The sequence below is a fragment of the Hyaena hyaena genome, unplaced genomic scaffold, assembly GCF_003009895.1.
Source record: "Hyaena hyaena isolate Hyena2069 unplaced genomic scaffold, ASM300989v1 scaffold_2, whole genome shotgun sequence".
NCBI classification, from domain to species: Eukaryota; Metazoa; Chordata; class Mammalia; order Carnivora; family Hyaenidae; genus Hyaena; species Hyaena hyaena.
In genome coordinates, this window is record NW_024080634.1 from 9,711,911 (window position 1) to 9,739,618 (window position 27,708).

The following is a 27,708-nucleotide window of genomic DNA, read 5'->3' on the forward strand; positions in this document are numbered from 1 at the left end:
GAAAGAATAAAGTGCCACAAAAAGAGACAGTCCCAAAACATCCTATTTTTTCATTACTGCATAAATTCTGGAACCTTCTCCCTTTTCCAGATCCCTTATACTCTAACTTGTTTAGGCTTCTGAGGATCCTCCCAACTCCGAGAAGCCACAAGTATAATCCTAGCTAAGAGTTAAGCTCGAAGAACCATGGGGCCCTAAGGGTTGTTATCAGCATATCTGGTTCAATAAACACAGAAAACCAACAGATCAGTTAGGGATTGCCCACCCATGTCTGCTCTGAAAATTACATCTTTGCTTCTTAATCAATCCATTGGGAACTTACATATTTTCTAGCCATTCAATCTAATAAGCCATTCAGTCCTCATCTTTGCCCTTCAGAGACAACATGGCTTATTCTCTCCTCTGTTCATGGAGCCGCCTTCATCCCAGACAATAAAATATCAGAGCATCTTCTGGCGGGAGAGCAGCCCTCCTAGAACTCTCTGTGGAGGACACATGCATTTTGTTCGTTAATAATAGCATCTTCAACATGGAGCCCCACATCCGACCATCTGTCAGGTTGGGGGTTTCCATAACCAACCACGAGAGGAAGAAGTGGGGATGAATACAAAATGCTCTTTCACTCCATGTCCATTTTCTATCTTTGGACTTCCTAGAAGAAAATGCAATGACCTGTCTTAGACGACAGAACTCCCAAGTTGCAGAGAGAGCACAAAGCCGCGGTCTTAACCTGCAAGCAGGTGTCTAGGGGGACCTTCTCACCGCCGTTAGAAGAATGTAAATCTCACATGGCTGCAAGATCTCCTCTCCCTTATTCCTAGAGTGTCAGCTTATCATCACAACCTGATCTGAACTCACCACGCAGGGCAGGGAGGCCAAAGTGGGGCTCGCCCAATGACAAGGAGCATCCTGCGCCAGGAGCCAGCCACTTCCCCGGGTTGCCTCGGACAGGCCAGCAGAGGGAAGATGTGGTAAAGTAGCAGTCTTCTGCCGTTCAGTGTTACTCAGACTGTGGAAACCCAGCACATACATCCCTGGTACAGATCTGCCACAATTTAGAAGATGCAAAGGAAGGAAACAGGATAGTTCTATTTTTCTCTTTATCCACCAAAGTGCTCTGATTATAAATTAAATAAGTACTGAAAAGTCCACATTTGTCAACCACTATCCAATCCATTTCTATGGATAATTTTGTAAACTATGTTTTAAATATTTATTCCTTTTAGAGAGAAGAAGGGAGAGTATGGGTGGGAGAAGGGGGGCAGGGGGGAGAACAGAGGATCCAATGCAGGCTCTGTGCTGACAGCAGAGAGCCCAATGCGGGGCTTGAACTCACGAAACACGAGATCATGACCTAAGCCAAAGACGATGCTCAATCGACTGACCCACCCAGGCATCCCTTTTCCTATGGGTAATTTTTAAGTAAACCTAACAGTGGGTCATTAATACTGTGTTGATAATGACATGTCATTCATAAATTAATTTTCATAACAAAAGTTGTCTTTTAGGTGAACAAAAGGAATTTCTTTGAATAAAGATTAATATCACCAACTTAAGAGTCAGACAAATGAGGGCTACAGCCTGTTCTTCCAATACTAGTAAAGGGATCTTGGGCAGCTCACTCCATCTCTCAGGGCCTCAGTTGCCTCATCTGCAAAATGCAAACATCAACAGAACATGACCCAGAAGGCTCTTGTAAGGTTTAAACAAAGCATCCTCCCTGCTCAGGGCTGTGCCCAAAACATCACAAATCCTTGACGTGGCAATACTTTTCACAGTGATTTCTTGCGTCCTGACTCCTTACAAATTTTTGACTCCATAAAATTTTTGCTGATGACTTAGACCCTTCCTTATGAGCCTCACAATGTAGGTCAGAGGTCTGTTTGTCCCTGTACTCAGTGACCCTGTTGCATTTGGGGAACTCTATTGTTTGGTGTTTGGGACCAGTTTCTGGTAAATCTCCCCTTCCATATTCGTATATTTCGCTGCTATGGGCCAGGAATCCAGGTGACCAAGTAAGTTCCTATTCTGCTTAAGACATATGTAAAAGGGATTAGGGTCAGTGATCCTCGTGTTAGAATCACCCAGGGAGCTTGGTCGGGGGTGGGATCAAGGTTCCGGCTACTCCAACATAAGTTGCCCAGATGAGTTCGGTGGGATCCCCACTCTTGTCAGTAAAGGTCAATTCCCTCATTCTCTGCTGGCATCCCAGGAGATGCAGTAGGTGACCGACCTGCAGTAAGTTGGCTGAAGGGCTGACTCAGGACGTCCCGTCCAGCACATGGGCCAAGGTCACAGACTGCTTTATAAATCCAAAGCCAACCTAGCTTCCCAAGGGAGGCAGAAAGGTAGAACAAAAGCAAATTCAGTCTTTCATCCAGTGCTGAGGTGACCGTGTGCTGGCAGACACTTTGTGATACAGGAGTGAACAAGATAGACATGGCCCCAATTCCCTGTATGCAAGAGACCCATGTGGAACAAATACAACCACTAACTGCACAAGAAATTAAGTAAGTCAGTACTTAAATAAGTCCATTGCGATTAAATAATTGTGCTGAGAAAAGTACTTTGGTGGAAATGCACAAGCTGGAGGTATATGAAAGGAGTCCTTGACCAATGGTGGAAGGTCAGACGAGGCATCGAAGACGAGGACCAGAGGGTAAGGTATCAGTCTGCTAGGACAGCTGTAAGAAAGCACTACAGACCGGGCAACTTACACAACAGAAATGTATTTTCTGACAGTTCTGGAGGCCAGAGGCTCAAGATCAAGGTGTCTACAGGGCTGGTTCCTTCTGAAGGCCGTGAGGGAGACTCTGCTCCAGGCTTCTCTCCCCACGTCCAGTGGTTTCCTGGCCATCCTCAGTGTTCCTTGGCTTGTAGAAGCATCGCCCAGATTTCTGCCTCCAAGTTCACACAGTGCTCTCTCCGTGTGCACTCCTGTCTCTGTCCAAATTTCCCCATCTTACTGGATTACTGCTTTAGGGCCACCCTAGTGATCTCATCTTCACTTGACCATCTGCAAAGATCTTATTCCCAATTAAGTCACATTCACAGATGCTGAGGGTTAGGACTTCAAGATCTTTGGGGGAGGGTGGACACAGCTCAACCCATTACATTCGGCAAGGAGTGGGGCCAGGGGAAGAAGGGTGGAGAAAGCATCCCTAGAGAAGATGCTTGTGCTAAGGCTCCTGGCCAGGAGGGTGGCTACAGTCACAGAAAGCTGGGAGCCCCTGGAGCAGGCATGTGGTAACCAAGGGGAAGAGGTGTGGGGGCGCAGGCTGCAGCCCAGTCTTGCAAAGCTCTGGCAGGCTTTGTTTGGAATGGGGGAGCCAAATGGGGAGCTGGAAACCAGCATCATGGAGGGTGAGGTGTAGCGGAAGCAGCAAGATGGACAAGAGGGAAGAGCCCGTCTGCCACACAGCTGAAGACTGAAGGGTTAATTCTAGAAAAGGATAGATTCTCTAGACTGAGCAGCAGCTGGCACAGTTTGAGAACTAAATGCCAGCTGAAAACAGGGCATTAAAGAAACGTGTATGCCCTGATTATTGACTTCTCAAGCCTCTTCCCCACTCAGGCTCTCTGTGAAGTGTGGCCTCCAGAGATCACCCGGGGACTCCTGGACAGTCCAAGACAAAGGGCATCAAAATACTGGCATGCGGAATCCCCCCAGTGGAATCATCCAGGCAGAATACCCCATGCTTTTCAGTGCTTCTCAAACTTCAGCGTGAATAAACATTATGGGGGAAAAGGCATTAAAATACAGATTCCTGGGTGCAGCCACCAGAAATTCAGATTCAGAAAGTCCAGGAGGGACTGCAGAACATCCATGCCTAGTAAGCAAGCACCTGGGAAGGTTGACAGTGCTGGTCCTCCGGGACCCTAGTGTGAGAACCACGACTCTTGATGACAGTTGATGAGCTGCCAACCAACATTTCGCAATTCTGCTCTTAAATACAGACGGGCACCTGGGTGGCTCTGGTGAGCATCCCACTTCGGCTCATGATCTCACAGTTTGTGAATTCAAGCCCCACATTGGGCTCACTCCTGTCAGCCCAGAGCTGGCTTCATATCCTCTATCCACCTCCTTCTCTGCCTCTCTCTCTCTCTCTCTCTCAAAATAAATAAATAAATAAAACTTTAAAAAACCATTAAGATACAGAGATTAAGTATTCAAAAAGGCAAAGACACACGAAGAGAGCATTATTTATGAGTGACCAAAACAAATAGGAAAAAAATAGTGATTTAGAGGAAAGAGACTCTTCCGCAAGGAAACTTCATTAAATCAACCAATAGTCTCAGAAAGAAAAGGTAAAAGATACTATATTCATAAAAATAAGAACAAGTGCTATTTTTTAAAGGAAAAGTAAAAAATCAAAATCAAAGTTTTCAGAAATTGAAAATCTGATAGCAACATTGATAAATCCAATAGAGGGGCTGGCAAGCATGATCTAGAAAGCAAACAAAAATTTAGAGGGAGAGTTTTTTTCAAATTAGAGAACCAGTCCATGGAAGCTGACATCTGAATTACAAGTGGTAACAGAAGGAGGAAAGATCACATGGAAAGAAGAGAGTCATCAATGCAATAATTCAAGAAACTTTGTTAGATCCAAAGGACACAATTTTCTGGACTGAAGAGGACCATCAAAGACCCAGCACAAAAGATGAAAACAGACCTACACCTAGGCACATCATAAAATTCTAGAGCACAGCACTAAAGATATGATAAACTCCTAGTTTAAAAAAATCAGGTTTAATACACACAGTTAACAATCAGCATGACATTGCATTTCTCAAAAATGGTAAGAGAAATGAAAAACGGAAGAGCATGACATGCAAAATCATAGGTAAAATTATTTCCAACCTAGAATCCTGTACCCAGGTAAACCAACTATTAATAACTGGCATCAATATATTTTCATAAAATAAGGTTTCAAAAAATATACCTCCCCTACACCCTTTATCAAGAAATTACTGAAGGATGAGCTTCACAAAAAATGAAACTGAAACCAAGAGAGAAGTCATGACATACAGAACACAAGAGATCTAAATAAGACAGAGATGCAGGCAGTTGCTAGGATCATGGAGAGAACCCCGGGGAGCCGCTGGACCACAAGCCTGGAAAGCAATGACTCCAGACAGTATCTTCTAAGAAGCCCCCGGAGAGATGTCTTCAGAAAGGAAAAGCTGGCAGGACATCTGGGTGTTTGAGCACATTTAGGGGAGAGTTACACAAATGGAAGAGGGTGTGGAGTTAGTAGTAAGCACATAAGAAACCAAGCAAACAAAAGACCCAAATGGATGTTAATTCGAAGGAAAACAAATGTTTAAAAATGGCAGGAAAACAGCTCAGCTGTGAAAATTGATGGTACTTCAAGATGCTGAATATTGGGAATATAAACATGGAATGTCAGTGTAATCAACATTACAACCATCTTGGAAGATGCATGATGGAAGCACATGTGTACAGGGCAATGTCAGAGTGAACTAGAGCTCAATCCTCATCCATCATGGGAAGTTAAGAGATAGTGCCTAACACCAGAATATTTTTTTAAGTTTTTATTTATTTATTTGGTGTGGGGGGGGGGAGGGACAGAGGGAGAGGGAGTAAGAGAATCCCAAGCAGGCTCCACACTGTCAGAGCCCAACACAGGGATCAATCCCACACACCATGAGATCATGACCTGAGCCAAAATCAAGAGTTGGATGCTTGACTGACGAGGCACCCAGGCACTCCTATAATATTTCTTAAAGATATTATATAAGCACAATCCCTATCAAAATAACACCAGCATTCTTCATAGAGCTAGACCAAACAATCCTAAAATCTGTATGGAACCATAAAAGATCCTGAATAGCCAAAGCAATCCTGAAAAAGAAAACCAAAGCTGGAGGCACCATGATTCCACACTTCGAGTTGTATTACATAGCTGTTATCATCAAACAGTACGGTACTGGCATAACAACAGACACATAGATCAATGAATAGAGAACAGAGAACCCAGAAATGGACCCACAAACGTATGGCCAACTAATCTTTGACAAAGCAGGAAAGAATATCCAATGGAAAAAAGACAGTCTCTTCAGCAAATAGTGTTGGGAAAACTGGACACAACATGGAGAATGAACCTGGACCACTTGCTTACACCACACACAGAAATAGACTCAAAGTGGATTAAGGACCTAAAGGTAAGATAGGAAACCATCAAACTCCTAGAGGAGAAAACAGGCAACAACGTCTTTGACCTCAGCCAAAACAACTTCTTACTTGACATGTCTCTGGAGACAAGAAAAGCAAAAGCAAAATCGATCTACTGGGACCTCATCAAGAACAGAAGCTTCTGCAAAGCAAACAATCAAGAAAACTAAAAGGCAACCAACGTGGATGGAACTAGAGTGTATTAGACTAAGCATAATCAGTCCGTCAGAAAAAGACAACTATCATGATTTCCCTCATATGTGGAATCTAAGATACAAAACAGGTGAGCATAAGGGAAGGGAAGCAAAAATAATATAAAAACAGAGAGGGAGACAAGCCATAAGAGACTCTTAAATACAGAGAACAAACTAAGGATTGCTGGGGGGGGGGGTGGTATTGGGTGGTAGGATGGGCTAAATGAGTGATGGGCATTAAGGAGGGCACTTGTTTGGGATGAGCACTGGGTGTTATATGTAAGTGATGAATCACTAAATTCTATTCCTGAAATCATTATTACACTATAGGTTAACTAACTTGGATTAAAATTTAAAAGAATAAGAAGAAAGAAAAAGATGCTTTATAAGCATGTTACTTCTGAACAAGGAGATAATTTTTAATAGTTTATTGTCAAGTTGGTTTCCATAGAACACCCAGTGTTCATCCCCACAAGTGCCCTCCTCCATGCCCATCACCCCCTTTCCCCTCCCCCCCACCCCCATCAGCCCTCAGTTTGTTCTCAGCATTCAAGAGTCTCTCATGGTTTGCCTCCCTCCCTCTCCCCAACTCTTTTTCCCCTTCTTCTCCCCCACAGTCCTCCATTAAGTTCCCCCTAATCCTCCTATACGTGCAAACATATGGTATCTGTCCTTCTCTGCCTGACTTATTTCGCTCAGCATAACACCCTCAAGGTCCATGCATGTTGCTACACATGGCCAGATGTCATTCTTTCTCATTGCCATGGAGTATTCCATCGTATAGATAAACCACATCTTCTTGATCCATTCGTCCGTTGATGGACCCTTAGGCTCTTTCCATGTTTTGGCTATTGTTGAGAGTGCTGCTGTGAACATTGGGGTCCATGCGCAACTATGCATCAGCACTCCTGTATCTCTTGGGTAAATTCCTAGCAGTGCTATTGCTGGGTCCTTGGGGAGTTCTAGTGTGAATTTTTTGAGGAACCTCCACACTGTTTTCCAGAGGGGCTGCACCAGTTTACGTTCCCACCAACAGTGTAGGAGGGTGCCCGTTTCTCCACATCCTCACCAGCATCTAGAGTCAATGAGATAATTTTTTAAGTGAATTTAAGAGTTGAGTCATTTTCTCCAGGGAGGAGAAAATAAAGGGGGTGGGGTTAGTGTTACTGCAGCAACAGCAACATATGACTTCAAATGTGGTACACGTATAAGTCTGAGAAAAATATTTAAATCACTAAAATTCTAAAGAAAAATAGACAACGTATGGAGGAACACTTCTGTAATGGTGACATGAGAAGCTACATATACTCTCTTCCCAGTGAAATAACCATAATTGGCAAAAATCATTTTTTAAAAATAAGTCTTTGGAAATTGTCCCAAAGGACTACAGAGGACATATATTAAATGAAGAAACATTTATTTAAGAAAATATACTAGGGGCACCTGGGTGGCTCAGTCCTTTGAGTGTCTGACTTCAGCTCAGGTCACGATCTCATGGCTCATGAGTTCGAGTCCTGCATCGGGCTTTGTGCTGACAGCTCAGACCCTGGAGCCTGCTTCAGATTCTATGTCTTCCTCTGTCTGCCTCTCCCCTGCTCATGCTCTATCTTTCTGTCAAAAATAAAGAAACATTTAAAAATTTAAAAAAAAAAAAAAAGAAAATCTACCATATCTGGGCAAGAGCAGTGAGTGTCTGAGCATCAGAGCCATGATTTGCTCACTCCCTACCCCACTCCAGCCTCAATGTGATAGAAGCTTTATCTCTGCAGGGGCTCCTGGGTGCCCCAGTCGGTTAAGCGTCCAACTTCGGTTCAGGTCATGATCTTGCAGTTTATGGGTTCGAGCCACACATTGAGCTCTGTGCTAACAGCTTGGATCCTGGAGCCTGCTTCAGATTCTGTGTCTCCTTCTCTCTGCCCCTCCTCAACCTGCACTCTGTCTCTCTCTCAAAAATAAATAAACATTAAAGAAATTTTAATAAAAAATAAAATACATAAACAAACAAACAAACTTAAACCAAAAAACAAAAAAACAAAACAGAAGCTGTACTCCAGGCAGATATAGACAAGAACATGAGGCTCCCTCTTTTCACCCAGATTTTGGATTAAGTAGATGACTTCAAAGTATATCTTGTAAATATGTTCAAAGAACTAACAGATGCCATGCTTCAAGGATTAAGAGATGGTATGATAACAATAGCTTATCAAATCCAGAATATTAACAAAGAGATGGGAATCAAAAACAAGCCAACTGAGAATTCTGGAGTTGAAAAGCATAATAATTAATATAAAACACTCACTAGAGTGGCTCAACAGTAGCTATGAGCTGGTAGAAGAAGGTATCAATGAACTTCAACAAGGGTTGATAGAGATCATACAATCTGAAGAACAGAGATAAAAGAATGAGACTACAAGAAATACTAAGGGATGTTCTTCAGACTGAATGAAATTGACACCAGACAGTAAACCAAATAATAGAGAAAAGCAATAAAATAAAAAATTCCCTAAAATATCAACAAAATTGGGGGTGCCTGGGTGGTTCAGTCGGTTAAGCACCTGACTTTGGCCCAGATCATGATCTCACAGTTCGTGAGTTCGAGCCCCACACTGGGCTCTGTGCTGACAGCTCAGAGCCTGAAGCCTGCTTTGGATTCTGTGTTTCCCTCTCTCTCTGCCCCTCCCTCACTCTCTCTCTCTCTCTCTCTCTCAATGAGGGAATACATGCCAACAAATTATATAATTTATACAAAATGGGCAACTTCCTAGAAAAACACAAATTCCTGACACTATTCAAAAAGAAATAGAAGGGGTGCCTGGGTGGCTCAGTTGTTTAAGCATCTAACTCTTGATTTGAGCTCAGGTCATGATCTCATGGTTTGTGGGATTGAGCCCCATGTCAGGCTTCACACTGACAGTGTTGTGTCTGCTTGATATTCTCTCTCTCTCAATAAATAAATAATAAACATTTTTTAAAACAGAAATAGAAAATCTGAATAGACCTATAACAAGTAAAGAGATTAAATTAGTAACCAAAACCCCACAAAGCTCAGACTCAGATGGCTTCACTGGTTAATTCTACCGAACATTTAAAGAGTAAATAATATTAACTCTTCATAAACTCTTCCACAAATTAGAGAGAAATTTCCCAATTCATACTAGGCCAATATTAAACTGAGGCTAAAACCAGCCAAAATCGTTCCCGTTGCTTTCATAATTCTTTCCTTGTCTGTGTATTTTGTGAATTTGACTATGATATGCCTTGGTGATGGTCTGTTTTTGTAGAATCTAGTGGGAGTTCTCTGTGCTTCTTGGATTTTGATGTCTGCATCCTTCCCCAGATTAGGAAAGTCTTCTGCTATAAGTTGCTCACATAAACCTCTGCCCCTTTTTCTCTCCCTTCGTCTTCTGGGACTCCTATGATTTGGATGTTATTCCTTTTTAATAAGTCACTGAATTCTTTAACTCTTGTATCATAATCTTTTGCCTTTGTTTCCCTCTTTTTTTCTGCTTCATTATTCTCCATAATTTTATCCCTACCCTCCAAGGCTTTTCTCTCCCCAAGTTCACTTCTCCAACCATGTACCTGCCAAGTTCTGTGGATCAAGTTATGCAGATTGTTGTGTCAGTCCTCAGGGCAATTTCCTAGGTGTTCAAAATGGTTTCGTGCTGATCTAGCTGAATTTCAGGGACAAGACAAGTACAGGGTCTCCAGGCTGCTCCACCATCTTAACTCTTCCCCCCTGAATCCAGCAACGTACAAAAATAACTGTACAGCATAATCAAATAGCATTTAGCCCGGGAATGCAAGGTTGGTTTAACATCTGAAAATCAGCTAATATAATACGTACATGTCAATAGAATAAAGGGCAAAAACATAGGATCACCTAAATAGATGCAGAGAAAGCATTTGACAAAATTCAAATCCCTCCATGATGAAAGCACCAGCAAACTAGGAACAAAAGTGAACGTTTTTAGCCTGATAAAGGGCTTCTACAAAAAATACAGGTTAACATTATAATTAATGGTGAAACATTAAATTCTTCTCTCCCAGGATCAACAACATTGCAAGGCTATATGCTCTCACCACTTCTAGTCAATGTGGTATTGGAAATTTTACCCAAGAAAATAGGCAAGAAAAGAGTTAAAAGCCATTGAGACTATAAAGGAAGAATAAAATGATTTCTATTTATAAACTACATAATCTTGTATATAGAAAATCCTGAAGAACTTGGGCCATTTACTATTAGAAAAAGTAAACAATTTAAGCAAGTTTGCAGGATATGAAGTCAAAATACAAAAATCAATTATAGTTCTATATAGTTTCAACAAACAACCTAAACATGAAATAAAGAAAACAATTCCATTTATAATAGCATCAAAAAGAATAGAATACTTGTTAATATATTTAAAAGAAACACAGGGGTGCCTGGCTGGCTCAGTCAGTAGAGCATGTGACTCTTGATTTCAAGCTGTTGAGTTCAAGCTTCACATTTGGTGTAGAGCTTACTTTAAAAAAAAAAAAAAAAAGACAAACAATAAAATGTTATTTAAAAAAAGAAATGCAAAACATGCACTCCAAAAACTATAAACACTACTGAAAAAAGTAAAGAAGAAAAACATCCCATGTTCACAGATCAGAAGACAGTATCATTAAGGGGTGCTTGGGTGACTCAGTTGGTTAAGCATCTGACATCTTCGGCTCAGGTCATTATCTCATGGTTCATGGCTTTGAGCCACATGCCAGGCTCTGTGCTGACAGCTGGGAGCCTGGAGCCTGTTTTGGATTCCATGTCTCCCTCTCTCCCTGTCCCTCTCTTGCTTGTGCTCTATCTCTCTCTCAAAAATAAATAAACATTAACAAACTTTTTTTTAAATTTAAAAAAGAAGACAATATCATTAAGATGACAATATTCCCCACATTGATCTACAGATTCAATGCAATCCCTCTCAATATCCCAGCTGGTTTTCTTGCAGAAATTAACAAACTAACCCTAAAGTTGATACATAAATGGACAGTCAAAACAACCTTAAAAGGAAGAGTAAAGTTGGAGGACTGACACTCCCAATTCAAAAACTTACTACAAAGAGAGTAAATCTTAAAAGTTCTCATCACAAGGGGAAACTACTGTAATTATGTAAAGTGACAGAGGTTAACTAAACTTACTGGGGTAATCATTTTATAATATATACATACGTCAAATAACTATGCCATATGCCTTAACTTATACGAATGTTATACATCAATTATATCTCAATAAAACTGAGAGGAGAAACTTATAGCAAAGTTTCAGTTATGAAGATAGTATGGTCTGGATGTCATTGGAACAGAACCAAGAGTCCAGAAATAAACCGTTGCATTTTCAACAAGGATGTTAAGACAATTTAAGGGGGGGAAGAATAATCTTTTCAGCACAGAGTGTGAGACAACTGCATATCACAATGCTAATGAATGAAATTGGATCCCAACTTCACACCATGCACAAAAACTAATTCAAAATGATCACAGGCCGAAATAAATGTAAGAGCCACAACTATAAAACCCTTAGAATAAAACAGGAATAACCCTTTACGACCTTGCATTAGGCATAGCCTTATTAGACACACCATAGGACAAAAGAAAAATGTATAAATCAGACTGTATCAAAAATAAAAGTTTTTGTGCTGCAAATGATACTATAAAAAAGTGAATACACAAGCCATGAAATGGGAGAATATTTCCCAATCATATGTCTGATATAGTCAGGATAAAGAACTCTTACAACACAATAATTAAAGAATAAATAATCCAATTAAGTTAATGAGATCTGAAGTCCACATTCTGCCAAAGAAGACATGCAGGTGGACAATAACAGGTAAAAACACACTCAACATCACTAGTTACCAGGAAAATGCAAATCAAAACCTCCATGAAAAACCACTTCACTAAGTATCAGAAAGAGACAATAACAAATGTTTGCAAATTTGAAGAAACTGAAACCCTCATTCACTGTCACTAGAAATGTAAAATGATTCAGCCACTCCGGAAAACAGCTTGTGAGCGCCTCAAAAAAAATTAAACAGAGTTACCATGTAACCTAGAAATCTACTAAACAGAAATGAAAACTTAAGTCCACACAAAAACTTGTACATAAATATTTTAGAGACGGTATTCATAGTATTTCGTAACTATCAAGATGAATAAATAAAATATGGTATATCCATTTGGTGAAATATTATTCAAAAATAAAAAGGCATAGGGTGCCTGGGTGGCTCAGTCAGTTAGGCATCTGACTTTGACTCAGGTCATGGTCTTGCAATTTGTGAATTCGAGCCCCGCGTCGGGCTCTGTGCTGACAGCTCGGAGCCTGGAGCCTGCTTCGTATTCTGTGTCTCCCTTTCTCTCCGCCCCTCTCCTGCTCATGCTCTGTCTCTCAAAAATAAACAAGTGTTGAAAAATAAAAATAAATAAAAAGGCATAAAGGACTGATACATGCTACAACACGAATGAAAATATGCTGTGCTGAGTGAGAGAAGCCAGTCACAAAGGACTATGTCCTATATGATTCCATTTATATGAAATGTCCAGAAGAGGCAAAGCATAGAGAGATATAACAGATGAGTGGTTACCAAGGGCTGGGGAAGTACTATAAGGAAAGGGGAATTGACTTGTAATGGGTAAGTGGTTTCTTTTAGGGGTGACAAAAATGTCCTGAAATTAGATTTGATGATGGATGTACATTTCTGTGAATATCCTAAGAGCCCATGATTGAAATGCACACCTTAAATGGGTAAATTGCATGGTATGTGATTTATATCTCATTACAGCTATTTAAAAAATACTTAAGCAAGAGGCAGAAAGAACGTCACAGACTATATTTACCAAAATTTCTCAGTGAGCATAGACACTCTTTGCTGATTACATTTTTTTCACCCCGAAGCCATGATATTCTTCATGTAAGATCAAATGTTTCACAGCAATAGCCCATCATCCCTTAAAAATACAAGTTGGTTTTTTTTTAATGTTTTATTTATTTCTGAGAGAGAGAGAGAGCAGGGGAGGGTCAGAGAGAGAGGGAGACAGAATCTGAAGCAGTCTCTAGGCTCTGAGCTGTCAGCACAGAGCCCGACGCGGGGCTCAAACCCACAAATTGTGAGATCATGACCTGAGCCGAAGTTGGTCGCTTAACCGACTGAGCCACCCAGATGCCCCCCCTTAAAAATACAAGTTTAACAGGGGTGCCTGTCTGGCTCAGTTGGAAGAGCAGGCAACGCTTGATCTTGGGGTCATGAGTTTGAGCCCCACATGGGGTGGAGAGATTACTAAAAAAGAAAAACAAGCCTTAAAAAATAATGGGGTGCTTGGCTGACTCGGTTGGTTAGAGTATCCATCCCTTAATCTCGGGGCTGTCAGTTCAAGCCCCAGTTGGGTACAGAGATTACTTAAAAAATAAAATCTTAGAAAAAAATACAAGTTTAGAAACATAATAGTTAAAACGGAGGTTCAACTCATTTTTATTTATAATGTTAAGAATATAATGAAGGTGCAGATTTGATGCGCGTGTCCCCGGCGTTGCATGTACCGGATGGTCTCCATCTGCCCCTCCACCCTCCCCTGCACCTGCGCCTCCAGCAGCTGACCTCCAAGGACTGCACCATCCTCGCTCTTTGGCATCCTGGCTTCCCTAGGTTCCGCCAACAGAGAAGGGCAGGAGACTTCAGGGCAGGAAGAGAGAGGTCTCTTTCGGCATCCTTCCTCCTCTGGGCCACCCCATGGTTTGGCAATAGCCGATTTGGTCAGAACTACAACTTCTGTCCCCTACCATCCTGCCCTCCACATTTCTAACTGTCTCGGGGTCCTACAACACCCCCATCACCCTGACCCCTTCATGCTTGGAAGTACAAAAGCTTTCCCCGGGGACCATGCCTTGGTCATTGCCTCATCTCTCGTCGGTGCCCATCCTCAGTACCCCGTCCGCCGGGCTTGCTGTTTCCTGCTGTGGAGACAGGGCATTTCACATCAGTTCCTTCCTCAACACGAGCCCTCTGGGGTCAAAGGAGGAATTAGTTCCACCCTTCAGACTCATCACATCACGTCTGGCCTTCGGCGTGTGTGTCCACAAACACCTTTAGCCCTTGGCTGCGCAGATCCGCGTTGGCAAGCCGGGACATGTTCGTCAGGGGTTCCGCCTGGTGGCCTGGTCTTCCAGTGTGCCAGCAGGTGAGAGGTGCTCTTGCGAGCAGCAGAGGAGTACTTTAAACGTCCGCTTCTGCCTCCCAAGTGAATTGACTGTCCGTATGCTCTGGGGCCTCTTTTCCTTCAGGTTGTATAATATCTGATCTCATCAGGCTGGCGGAAGAGGTATTTAGAAGCTTTTTCTCTATAGCAACCAAAAGCCCCAATATAAGAACTACTGATGGCATCTCATTTATCATGAGCCTAACTCTTTGTGACCTCCACAAAGGCCGACTTTAAAAGATGTCAGTCGGGGCGCCTGGGTGGCTCAGTCAGTTAAGCATCTGACTTGGCTCAGGTCATGATCTCATGGTTCGTAGGTTCAAGCCCCGCGTCGGGCTCTGAGCTGACAGCTCAGAGCCTGGAGCCTGCTTCAGATTCTGTGTCTCCCTCTCTCTCTGGCCCTCCCCTGCTCATGCTGTCTCTATCTCTCTCTCTCAAAAAAAAACGATGTCAGTCATGGGGATGGTATGATTGAGGGACCTCCAGGCAGAGCGTTGTCTAATAATCCCAGCCCCTCCCCAGGCCACTGTGTGGTGACAGGCTCATTCCTTCAATCAGGGGCTTGTCTAAGGGTGTGTCATACATGTATGAGTGTGGAGAAAGACACCAGCCAGCTGACAATGTTTGTTACCTTGGGGGATGACACTGGAGGAGGGCTGGCAGGAGAGAGATTATTGACATTTGTTACATGGCATCATTTTGCTTGCTGCAACAACATGTACTACGTAAGGACTTTGTTTTAAGAAACTTAAGGGGCTTCTGGGTGGCTCATCTGACTTCAGCTGAGGTCATGATCTCACAGTTCGTGAGTTCAAGCGCCAGCTCAGAGCCTGCAGCCTGCTTTGATTCTGTGTCTCCCTCTCTCTCTGCCCTCCCCTGCTCACGCTCTGTCTCTCTCTCACACACAGAAAAACAAAAACATTAAAAAAAATTAAAAATAGAAATTTAATACCAAGTATTGATAAGGTAAAAAGCAGTCCTAAAGAATTTGTGTTCTAGAAACACATTTTGGGAGCTCTGTTTAAACCAGTTTCCCACTGGGGTGCCAGGGTGGCTCAGTCGGTTAAGCGGCCGACTTCGGCTCAGGTCATGATCTTGTCATTCATGAGTTCGAGCCCCGTGTTGGGCTCTGTGGTGACAGCTCGGAGCCTGGAGCTTGCTTTGGATTCTGTCTCCCTCTCTCTCTGCCCCTCCCCTCCTTGCGCTCTGTCTCTCAAAAATAAGTAAATGTTAAAAAGAAAATTAAATCAGCTTCCCACTGATAAAGTCCAGACTCCTTCCCATGGTGTGGAAGGCCCTTGGACACTCACCCCAACCTGGACACTCATCTTCCCATGTCACTCAGGTTCAGGCATGACCACACAGCCACAGCTACCCAAACACACCAGAAACGCCATGCTGGTCTGTCTGCTAGAAACTCCCTTCTTCCCGCTGTCTGAGGCGAGCCCACCCTTAGCCCTTCTGGACCCAGTTCATATGTCACCTCCTGTCACCCAGACTGAGGTCTAGCACCTTCTCCAGTTCCCCCCACATCCACACAGCTGGCTGTTAACCCACTGCATGTCCAGGGGCCACCGAGTGCCCCCATGCTTTGATCACACTCAAGAATATCAGCTCTTTCTGGAGCACCCCTTGCTCCTCCTATGTGGAGAGGCTTTTTACACATGTCCTCCCCACACCCTAGGAGGTAGAGACAACGCTTTCCCCTTTTTACTGATGAAAATCCCCAAATGTAGAAAAGTTACAGAATTTGCCCGAAGTTACATGGCTAGTGGCCACTGGAGCCCAGATGCTGAAACTGCCGGCTACCTCCAGGTGCCCCCATTCTACCTGGGAGCCGGACATCAAATCACACACTCCTCACTAGGCTGGCAGCGTGAGCTTCTTATCTGTGCACCCCCTGGGAGCTGGCAAGACTGCCACTTGGCTTAATAAAGCTTAATCCCTTACCAGGTTACCTGATATAGCCTCTGTTATCAATGCCAAAGCAGGGGGTCAACTTCCTGACAGACTGCCACGGACTCCGTAGACTCAGGAAATGCCTTCCTTCCTCCCAAAGCCGAAGGATGGAGATTGGGTTGTGTGAGTTTCGGGTATGCCCAGAGGATACTGATGCAGGGACATCAAGGATAAGCCTCACCCCTCCACCACATTGGTTAGCACCAGGCTGTGCACACTTCATCGCTAGAACGTCCACTGAACACAATCACATTTGGCTTTAGAGTTCACAATCTGCCTTCCCGTGTGCTGCTTCCGGTAAGATCCTCAGCAACCCAGCTCTCATTCACAGGAGCACATTGTCAGAACCAAGAAGGGTTCACTCAAGATGACAGCCGAGCAGTGACGGGGCTGAGATCAAAGCCAGGTGTCTTGACCCCAGTGCAGACGCCCAGCACCCCACACAGCACCTCCTCTCTGGATGTGGAGCCCACGACTGGACATGGGTAATGAACGGAGACATGGCGTGACTTTGCTTGTCTCCTTTTTATAGCTCCAGCCCTCAGTCTGCCATAAACAGGGAAAGAATTAAAAGAGGCCATAAGGTGGGCCTCCAAGAATAGAACCATTCCAGACCCTTGGTCTCCTGCAGGCAACAACCTATTCTCCAGGCGCGGAAATGGGGCAGGGCCTCCCCGGGGGATCCACAGGGAGATATTTTATCTAGGGGCACGTGTCTGTGTTCGCCCTCAGGGTTGCACTTGATTTTTAGGAGCATGAATGCATATATGAGTTGAGGACTAGGATTAGAGAAGGGATTTGAAATATAAAACAATCTCCACGTATATCTCAGTGTCCGTAAGGATGGGGAAACAAAGTCACCTCTTTGCATTAAGATGAAGCAACCCAGTATGATAGAGGAGGGGTGTGGTTCCCTGGATTTTAGGCTCACCCACCTCAGCAAATTCTTCAATTTGGCATAAATCGCTTGACTTCTCTAACCCTTGATATTAAGCACCTGTCAAATGGGAATAATACTGCTTGTGCTATTTTTCTCATATTTTTTAAAACAAAAAAAATAGAATATTTAAAAGTTATTAAGAATCTACAAAAGCCTGTAGGAATGCCAGATTACTGTTATTACTGGTGTTTTTATTGCTATGAATTAAGAAATAGAAAGCAGAAAATATGGCTTGCATATTAATATTTAAATTCTGAGAGTCACAGGGTTTTTTTTTTTCAAATCTAAAGCAGTTTTTTTAATTCCATGGCAATCCAGGAGTGGTTGTTTATTTGTTTCCTCATTGAACCAAATTAAGGAGCAAATAGTGTGGATTGATTATTGCCCATTTGTTCATGCAAATACAGATGAATATTTTACTTAGGAAAGAATGGTTACAATTTTTCAAACCCATTTTCCCATGTGTCAAGAAAACAACAAAACAATAATACCTCTGCGATTTCCAAAGGGCAATTCTTTTCTGTTCCTCCCTTTTAAGGACAAGTGTTTTATTCCCAAGCCCTTGCTCCCCTCCTCTCAAGAATGTACATATAAGAAAAACATAGTATACATAAGGTCTGGTACTATCCACAGTTTCAGGCATCCACTGGGGGTTTTGAAATGGGTCCCCCACAAATAAGAGGGGTGGTTGCTATACATTCAGTATGTCCAAACGATTGTGACTCAGAGAGCTGATATCGTATATATAGCATTACTGAGAGATAATTCGCATCTTACCCTTGACCCACTTAAACGAAACAATCCAATAATTTTGCATATATACAGAGGTGTGCAACCATCATCAAATCTATTTTTAGAAGACTTTCGTCACCCCAGAAAGAAACCTTGTACCCTGTAGCTATCTGTCCCCATTTCCCTCCACCCCCCCAGCCATAGAAAAGTCGCATTCTACTTGTTTCTTCTGTGGGTTTGCCTATCTTGGCATTTCATATGAAGAGGACCGTACTGTAAGTGCCCTTTTGTGACCAGCTTCTTCCACTTAGCACATTTTCAAGGTTCCTCCATGTAGTAGCTTATGCTGGGACTTCATTCCTTTTAACAGCTGGGTAATATTCCACTGTACTGATATTCCACATTCAGTTTCTTTATTTATCAGATCATGGACACCGGCCTTGTTTCTACTTTGGGCTGTTAGAGACAACATTGCTCTGAATATTCATGCACACGTTTCTGGTGGAGACTCCTTTTCTTTTCTCTCGGGTGGATACCTTGGAATGGAACTGCTTGCTGAGTCGCACAGTACCTCTATTTTTAACTTTTTGAGGAACTCAAAAACTGTTTTCCAAGGTGGCTATACCACTGCACATTCCCACCAGCAATGCCTGAGGGTCAGGGCTAATTTCTGCCTTAATTCTTAATAGATTAACTTATAAGCCACTTTCTTACATTATGCATGTTTGGAACATACTGCTGTGCGACCAGCATGTTACCTATCAAAGAGGGAATCCTCTGCCAGATCTGGAAACACCTGGTTCTTCGGGATGACTTTCTCAGGCAGCACTTTCAGACAGCAAAGAGCCCAAGCCTGTGGCATCCTGTGTTCCACAAAAGACCAGCCTTAGTAAAGAATGACCAGAAACAGCTCATTTCACTTCCTGTTCTGTCCAGGAAAAACTCATCACCGATGCTCTCCAGCCAGCTGCCGAAGCAAAACCAAGAAGTGGGTTAAATCAGCGATGGGTGAGGGGTTAGCACTCATTTAAGCCGAATGTGGAAGCAGAGTGAAGACAGAGCCCTCAGCGGGCTCTACCCCGTGCGTTTTCAACGGCATACAACTGAGCACCTCTACTGTGCAAACCCCAGACTCTGTCCGGGTAGGTCGAGCCACAGCGAGGAGGAACCTGGCAGGAAATAGGTAATTTCCCAAATGTTAGGGGAGAGACGGGGGCAGGTGCGCTGGGGCTTCGAAGGGCAGGATTGGTGAGAAAATCAAAGGGCCATTCACTGAAGGTTAGTTTGGCCGCTGCTTTACTAGCGAATCCAGCTTGCAAGGGGGCACGGTTGTTGGGGCGCCTGGGGCCTCAGTGGTTAGGCGTCCGGCTTTGGCTCAGGTCATGATCTCACGGTTCGTGGGTTCGAGCCCCACGTCGGGCTCTGTGCTGACAGCTCAGAGCCTGGAGCCTGTTTCGGATTCTGGGTCTCCCTCTGTCCCTCCCCTGCTCATGCTGCCTCTCTCTCAGAAATAAATTAAAAAAAAATTTAAAAAGTGGGGGGCATGGTTGTTGTCAGCTGGTAACACAAACAAGGGCAAATCACTGGAAAGCTGCTTAGAAGGTGGGTGTGCTTCTTAGGACACGCGTGAACTCGCGGAACCTGAAGCCGCCGAGCAACCTCCGCCTGCGGCCTGGCCGCTCTCTCGGGAGAAGAGCGCGCACCCCCGCGCTCCGCCGGCTCCGCTCGCCCGCCACCTGCCCGCGGCCGCCGCCGCCGAGCCGCCCGCGCGGCTGCACACCTGCTCCCGGGCGCCCGACGCTGCGGCCCAGGTGCGCCGTCGGCTCAGCGGGCGGCCGCCAGGTCGGGGGTGGACGGAGCCGCAGACGCGGGCGTGAGCTCATCCCGGGCTCCCGGCGCCCCGACTGCGCAGCAAGCGGCCTCCCCGTGCGCCGGCCCTCAGCCTCCACATCCAGGCAGCAGGCGGGCGGGCCTCTCCAAATGGCCCTTGCCCTGCCTTCAGCCGGCTGGGGCGCTCTGTGGTCTTTCTTTCTTTCTTTTTTTCTTTCTTTCTTTCTTTCTTTCTTTCTTTCATCTCAATAAGCTCTTTCTTTCTTTATTTTTTAAAGTTTTTTTTAAGTTTATTTTCTGTTTTTATTTTTTTTTACAAATAGTTTATTGTCAAGATGGTTTCCATACAACACCCAGTGCTCACCCCCACAAGTGCCCTCCTCCATGCCCATCTCTCCTCTCCCCCCCCACCCATCAGCCCTCAGTATGTTCTCAGCATTCAAGAGTCTCTCGTGGTTTGCCTCTCTCCCTCTCCCCCACCATTTCCCCCCCTTCTTCTCCCCCACGGTCCTCCGTTAAGTTCCTCCTAATCCTCCTATACGTGCAAACATATGGTATCTGTCCTTCTCTGCCTGATTTGTTTCGCTCAGCATAACACCCTCAGGGTCCATCCATGTTGCTACACGTGGCCAGATTTCATTCTTCTCATTGTCATGGAGTATTCCATCGTATAGATAAACCACATCTTCTTGATCCATTCGTCTGTTGATGGACACTTAGGCTCTTTCCATGTTTTGGCTATTGTTGAGAGTGCTGCTGTGAACACTGGGCAGGGAGCTTGGGTGGCTCAGTCGGTTAAGCGTCCGGCTTTGGCTCAGGTCATGATCACACGGTTCGTGGGTTCAGGCCCTGGTTCGGGCTCTGTGCTGACAGCTCAGAGCCTGGAGCTGCTTCAGATTCTGTGTCTCCCTCTCTCTCTGCCCCTCCCAAACTCATGCTCTGTCTCTCTCTGTCTCAAAAATAAATAAAACCAAAAAAAGATTAAAAAAAAAAAAAAGCAGCAGCAGAGTGCCCAAGGTGCCAGGGAGGCTGGAACAGCAGGAAGGGAGTAGTAGACTCAACCCAGAAAAATATTATAAATTTATTTAACCTGTTTCAATGTGGTTTTTTTTTTTTTTTGTTTTTTTTTTGAGAGAGACACCGAGCAAGAGCAGGGGAGGGGCAGAGAGAGAAAGAGACACAGAATCCAAAGCAGGCTCCAGGCTCTGAGCCACCAGCACAGAGCCTGATGTGGGACTCAAACTCACTAACCAGGAGATCATGACCTGAGCTGAAGTCTTAACCCACTGAGCCACCCACGTGCCCCATAATTTTAAATGTTTGGTTTGTTTGTTTGTTTGAGAGAGAGACAGAGAGAGAGAGAGACTGGGAGGGGCGGAGAGAGAGAGAGGAGGTCAGAGGATTGGAAGTGGGCTCTGCACTGACAGCAGCGAGCTTAATGTGGAGCTTGAACTCACAAACCTGGAGATCATGACTCCAGCTGAAGTTGGTTCCTCAAATAACTGAGCCACCCAGGCACCGAGTCTGGAAAAAATTTAAAGGACAACAGTCTGCTCCTATGTAGAGTCCAGTCCTTTATCAAAATCTAGCCTTACACCATTGATTCTAGCATAGTTTTCAAAAGGCTAACCAAATACTTTACTGCACTCATAAATATGCCATCTTTAGGATAGGTGGTCAAAGCAGGCTGCTTACGATGAAACACTTCTGACTTTTCAGAGAACAATTGCATTCCCGGTTGCACCTCATCTTCAGGGTAACGGTATAATGCAGCTATTAGTAGATTAGGCTCATTTTCCAGAGGATGAAACAGATTTGGAGACATGTGACCTGTTCATGAATAAGCAAGCAGTTGACAAGCAAAGTTCAGTCTTTCCAACTCTTGGCCAGTGTTCCGGGGCCTTTGTTCTATTCTGGGGCTTTCTCACACTGTCTTCACAGTCCCTAACTTTTTTTTTTTTTTTTTTAGCAAACATTTCCTAAACTCTTTGTGGATCATTCTCTAAAGCCCTAAAATTATGCACGATATGACAGAAGCTAAGGGATTTCCAGTAACCACGGAGGGCTGGTCACAAGTGCCCTTCAGGAACCCCACTCGAGAATCAAATGGACGAAGAGAACGGAAGGGGATGTTCACAGGCAAAAGGTACCAATATAATTTGAAGAAGCATGGAAAGGGAAGTTTGTGCTCACTGGCGTGGCTCACGAGGGGGAGAAGCTCAGGTCCTTTGCCTGCGGGGGAGGGGTCAACAAGAGGCAAGACGGTTTTCCTCTAGGACCCTGGGATGACTGAGGGGTCTGGCGGCACAGGTGCTCTGAAGGTAGAGTCTTCAAAGAGCAGGTGATCGCGCAGATACCCCTTTCCCCAGGCAGCCTGGTGCAGGTGTCCCCCAGACACTGGCAGGAGACTTAGGGAAGCCTCCAAGGAGCATCTGGATTCAATCACCAGGATCCGTGTGGACAGGCATGGTTCGTCCCTCTAGAAAAAAGTAATTCCATTGAAATCCACATCCCTGAGCTGGTAGCCTCCCTTACGCTTGCTCCGGCTCCAGGACGCAGGCTGCATAACTTACTCTGTCCCTGCCTGAACCCTCTGCTCCATCTGGACACTCAGACTGCTCTTTGGGGACGTGATCTTCGCAGGTGAAAAGATTCACAGATACTGGCATTACAGCCCCCCAGGGGTAAAGACAACTAATGCCTCCAGACAGAAGCTCGCTAATTAACAGGCTCCTCCAGCCCACACCACACACATGGTGTGTAGGTCCCTGGAAACACGTTGATTCTCTTTCTGAAATATAAATGTACATCTGAAGGTTAACAGACACTTGCAGGTGAGTTCCAACACGAAAGACAAGAGACGCATGGAAAGAAACAGCAACAAAACACAGGGCAGAAGGGAACATAAAAGAAAAAATTTCTACAATTCAAGACCCCAGGGAAAGAACTGAAACATCGTCAACTGTAAAACAAGAATCCCACGTCATGAGAGTATCACTTAAAAATGAAGGATGAGGGGCACCTGGGTGGCTCAGTCAATTAAGTGTCTGACCTCGGCTCAGGTCATGATCTCGTGGTTCATAGGTTCGAGCCCTGCGTCAGGCTCTGTGCTGACAGCTTAGAGCCTGGAGCCTGCTTCAGGTTCTGTGTCTCCCTCTCTCTCTGACCCTCCTCTGGTCATGCTGTCTCTCTCTCTCTCTCTCTCAGAAATAAATAAAAAGCATTAAAAATTAAAAAGAGTGAAGAATGACCTCATGAGCACTAAAATACAATAGCAGAAACATTTTCACAAGGTCAGTAGGATGATCAGAAGGCAAGAATTGTAAGGAAGTTTCCCAGAGAGGAGAACAAAAAAGGAAAAGGATGGGAAATGGGGGGGTGGGGGGGTGGACGATAATTACAAAGTGAATCAAGGAGATCCAATATCTGAATTATAAGAATTTCTGAAAAAAGAAAATAAAGAATGTAGAGGTAAAAAATATTTTCAAGGAAATTATCCAAGAAAGTTTCCCAGGACCAAAGCGTGTGAGCTTTTGGCATTAAAAAAAGGCATACTGAGTACCCTGAACATAAGTAAATAAATAAGTAAGCAAACAAATAAATAAATAATTCCAAAGCATTCATTAGAAAATTTCTGACTGCTGGGGGTAAGAGGTATATAATTTCCTACGTCGTGCACATTAAAGGATAATGATTCAGAAGAGCATCTGTATTTCTCAATACCGGTCCCAAATGCTAGGACACAGGAGCAATGTCTAAAAATCGGAGTGGAAAGGACCGTTAGCTTAACCCAATGTCACCGCGTAAGGGTAGACTAAAGATAAACCAGATCTCTGAGATGTTACCTCCCCTTACACAGACCCATGAAACCTTTCTCACAAAGCTCCTGGAAGTCTTCCTTCACCACAACGAGGGAGTGAAATGTGGAAGATAAAGCATCCTCTGGGGCTTCAGGAAGAGAGGAAGCCCTACAAGGGAAAAGGCCAAGAAAACCCGCAGAAGGACTGATAAGGGAGATCCCAGGACAAGAGTGTCAAACACCAGCGAGTGAGGCCAGTCTACACTGCAGCCCGGGCACGGAGAGCTGCAACAGCCAGCTTCGAAGGAGAGACAGTTACGAGCAGATTGCCTGATGTTTCTGAGTGAATGGAGAGAATGATGGTTCTGTTTGAAGGTCTCGAACTGGTCAATGACGGTGAGAGAAAACAAAGCAAACAGAAGAAATGGAGCACCAATGATCTCCAGGAATAACAAAATTGGTACGAGAAAAGCAACAGAATAGTAGGACGCGATCGGCTCAGCCACGACCAGTGTCTCCACGGTGAGTATGTGAACCCTGGAACTGAATTAACCACAGTCAGTACACGGTATATCGGGAGCGAGGAGGGAAGGGAAGTGACCTCTGATGGGGTAGAAAGAGGCATAAGAGAACTGAAACCCCATTATTCAAAGGAAAGAAGTCAGTAGACAATGTCCTCACCTGAACAAAATGGAGAGATCACAATATAAGCAGGTCATTGAGAAATACGGAGGTAAACACCAGGAAGGGGAGAAGGCTTAAAAAATTAAAAATAGCTGCTGAGGAATGCAGGCTAGGGGTGGGGAAGGTGGAAAAATGTACCCTCTTAAAAAAAAAATAATCCAGGAATGCCGGAGTAAAATGCCATTTTAAAAAAATTGTGTTTAAAATAAATCAATGATGTCAATGTGGGGTGGCATTCTTTCAAGGCTAATGACTATCCAAGGTGAGCTTGCCTGTCCAGGGGTTCTGGGCACACGGCCAAATCCGGGCTGGTCCTTTGTGCAGTTGGGCACCACCTGGTGGCTGATGCCTGCACAGGATTACCTACTAACGGACAGTCTGGGGGGTGTCCGGTTCTCCGGGACTCCCTGGAAAGTAGCGGCAATTCCTGAATTCTCCTGACTGGGCACCTTGCGTCTGTCTGATGGGGGCTGATCCAAGCAAGGTGAACTGGAAAAATCCTAGGAACAGAAAACCCCATCCTTTTGAACCCCACTTTTTGAACTGGGGTCTCTTGACACTTCCCTTCTGGTTTCAATCTTCTCCCCAGGTCCTTCCTCCCCCGGACAGAGAATCAGGGCTTCCCACCACCTATGTACTACCTGAATTTTCCGAAGCCACTTTTCAATGCTGGCTCACGACAACAGGATTCCTGTTTCAACGTGACTCCATAGTAACCATGTTACTTCTTAAAATCAGAAAAATAATAAAACATTTAAGGGACAAGAGCATTATAAGCCATGACTAAATATCTGGGGCAAAGAACCGCCACCCCAGCCCGGCCTCACCAGCAGCACCGTGGTGCAGAGGAGAATAACGAGACCATCAAGGTGCTACCTTCCGTGACTCTTTTCCAGGTTCCCTTTCCTACTTCCTAGCACACAGTAAAGCTACATTTTCTCGGTTAAAAAAGAAAAAAGTTGACAATGAATTTCTTTAGCAGCCCAGGGCAAAGTGCATGATAGTTTCTAATCAGGTCAATGTTTAACAAATCTTTTCTTTCGGAAAAAAAAAAAGAAAAAGAAAAACAATGTTTTGTCTTATTTCTTCCCCTAACTCATTGCTGTTATAGTTTGCATTCATTTATTCAGCAAAATTCTAGGACAGGCATTGAGGTCCATAAAATGCCCTTGATGACCTTGGGGACAGTTTTAAAGTCACATCTTGGTCTTCTCCTCAGTGTCACATTCTATGTGCCTTTTCTTCTTGGATCGTCTTGTGTCAGATTTTAGGCACTGTGGTTAATTCCTCGGGTCAGACTCCATGCCTCCCTTGCCTTTTGGGGCTGCAAATGCCAGAAGACGTGGAAATGTTTGCCCACCCTTGAGAAGGGTGGCATGGAACCCCACCTGCTGGGGCACCTTTGCAGGTGGGGTGGAGAGAGGGGTCCAGTGCTCGCCTGGACCCCTTTTGATCAGTCTAGACCTCTTCTCATGTTGCATCGACAATACCACTACCTTCAACGGATAGAATAAACAATTTAACCAAACCACATGTCTGACAATGTTATTGAATTGAACTTTCTCTTCTTAGGCCAGTCAAATCACTTTGAACGAGTGGGCACACTCATGGTATAGTGTTTGTTTCACTGTTGGTAAAAACCAGTATTTTGAATGCAGGTCTTTCAGACAGGTCTGTATCATTTCCTCTCTTTGTTTAAGGTCTTAGTTCTATTCCATGTTTATTTTTTTAACTTATTTTTGAGAGACAGAGACAGAGTACGAAGAGGGGAGGGGCAGAGAGGGAGACAGAGAATCCAAAGCAGCTCCAGGCTCTGAGCTGTCAGCACAGAGCCTGACATGGGGCTTGAGCTCGTGAACCACGAGATTGTGACCTGAGCCAAAGTCAGACGCTTAACCGACTGAGCCACCCAGGTACCCCTATTCCACATTGAAACTGTTGTGTGTTGAATGTGTACACTGCTATACGTAACAGGTTTTTGAAACTTGTACAATCGGGAAAATTTTCTGCTCACATCTCTCTGGGGCCCAACACTCTTGCTACCTGACGTGGGCCATGCTGCTCAGGGGCAGGAGCTGGGAAGGAAGGTGGGTTTGAGTCCACTTCCACCACTCGCTAGCTGTGACCACACAGCTTCCCCGCACCTCAGTTCTCTCATGTGTAGAATCATGGTGGTGATAGGACCTGCCTCATAGAGGTGCTTTTAGTAATAAATAGATATAGACATGGGGTACCTGGGTGGCTCAGTCGGTTAAGCGTCTGACTCTTGGTTTTGGCTCAGGTCACCATTTCACGTTTCATGAGTTTGAGCCCTTTGTCAGGCTCCATGCTGACACTGTGGAGCCCGCTTGGAATTCTCTCTCTCCCTCTCAAAATAAATAAATCAACTTTAAGAAAAAGAGAAATACAGAGGCACCCAGGTGGCTCAGTTGGCTAAGTATCAGACTTCGGCTCACGTCATGATCTCACGGCTTGTGGGTTGGAGCCCCACGTCGGGCTCTGTGCCTGGAGCCTGCTTCGGATTCTGTGTCTCCCTCTCTCTCTGCCCTCCCCCACTTGCTAGCTTGCTGTCTCTCACTCTCTTTCTCTCTCTGAAAAATAATAGACATTAGAAAAAAGATACAGACAAAGCACATTGAACAGTGTTTGGCTCAGTACACATCAGATACTATTCTTCTTCTTATTATTATCATTATTTACTCACACCCTGGAGAACTATTTTGTAAGTACAAGCAACTAATGAAAGGTCCACATACTTTCATCTACCGCTGCCTGTATCCTGGTAAATCAGCAGCAGGTATAGGTCAGAATGTGAAGGAGTTCCCTGACCTCACCTACATGCCAATACATTAGCCTGTGACTGTTTCATGAGTGCTGGTGCAAGACACCAGACTCCAGGCTTTAGGGTCTGTGGCAGGTGCCTCTCCCAACAATGTAGACCAACATCAAAGCCACATCACTTTTAAACTCTTGAAATAGCATGGGGGGTGGGGGAGAGGGGGAAATGGGTGATGAGCACGGAGGAGGGCATTTGTTGGGATGAGCACTGGGTGTTGTATGTAAGCCAATTTGACAATAAATTATCTTAAAAAAATAAAAATAAAATCTTGAAATAAGTAAAATACTATGATTAATGGAAATAGTTCATTTAAAACCAAGA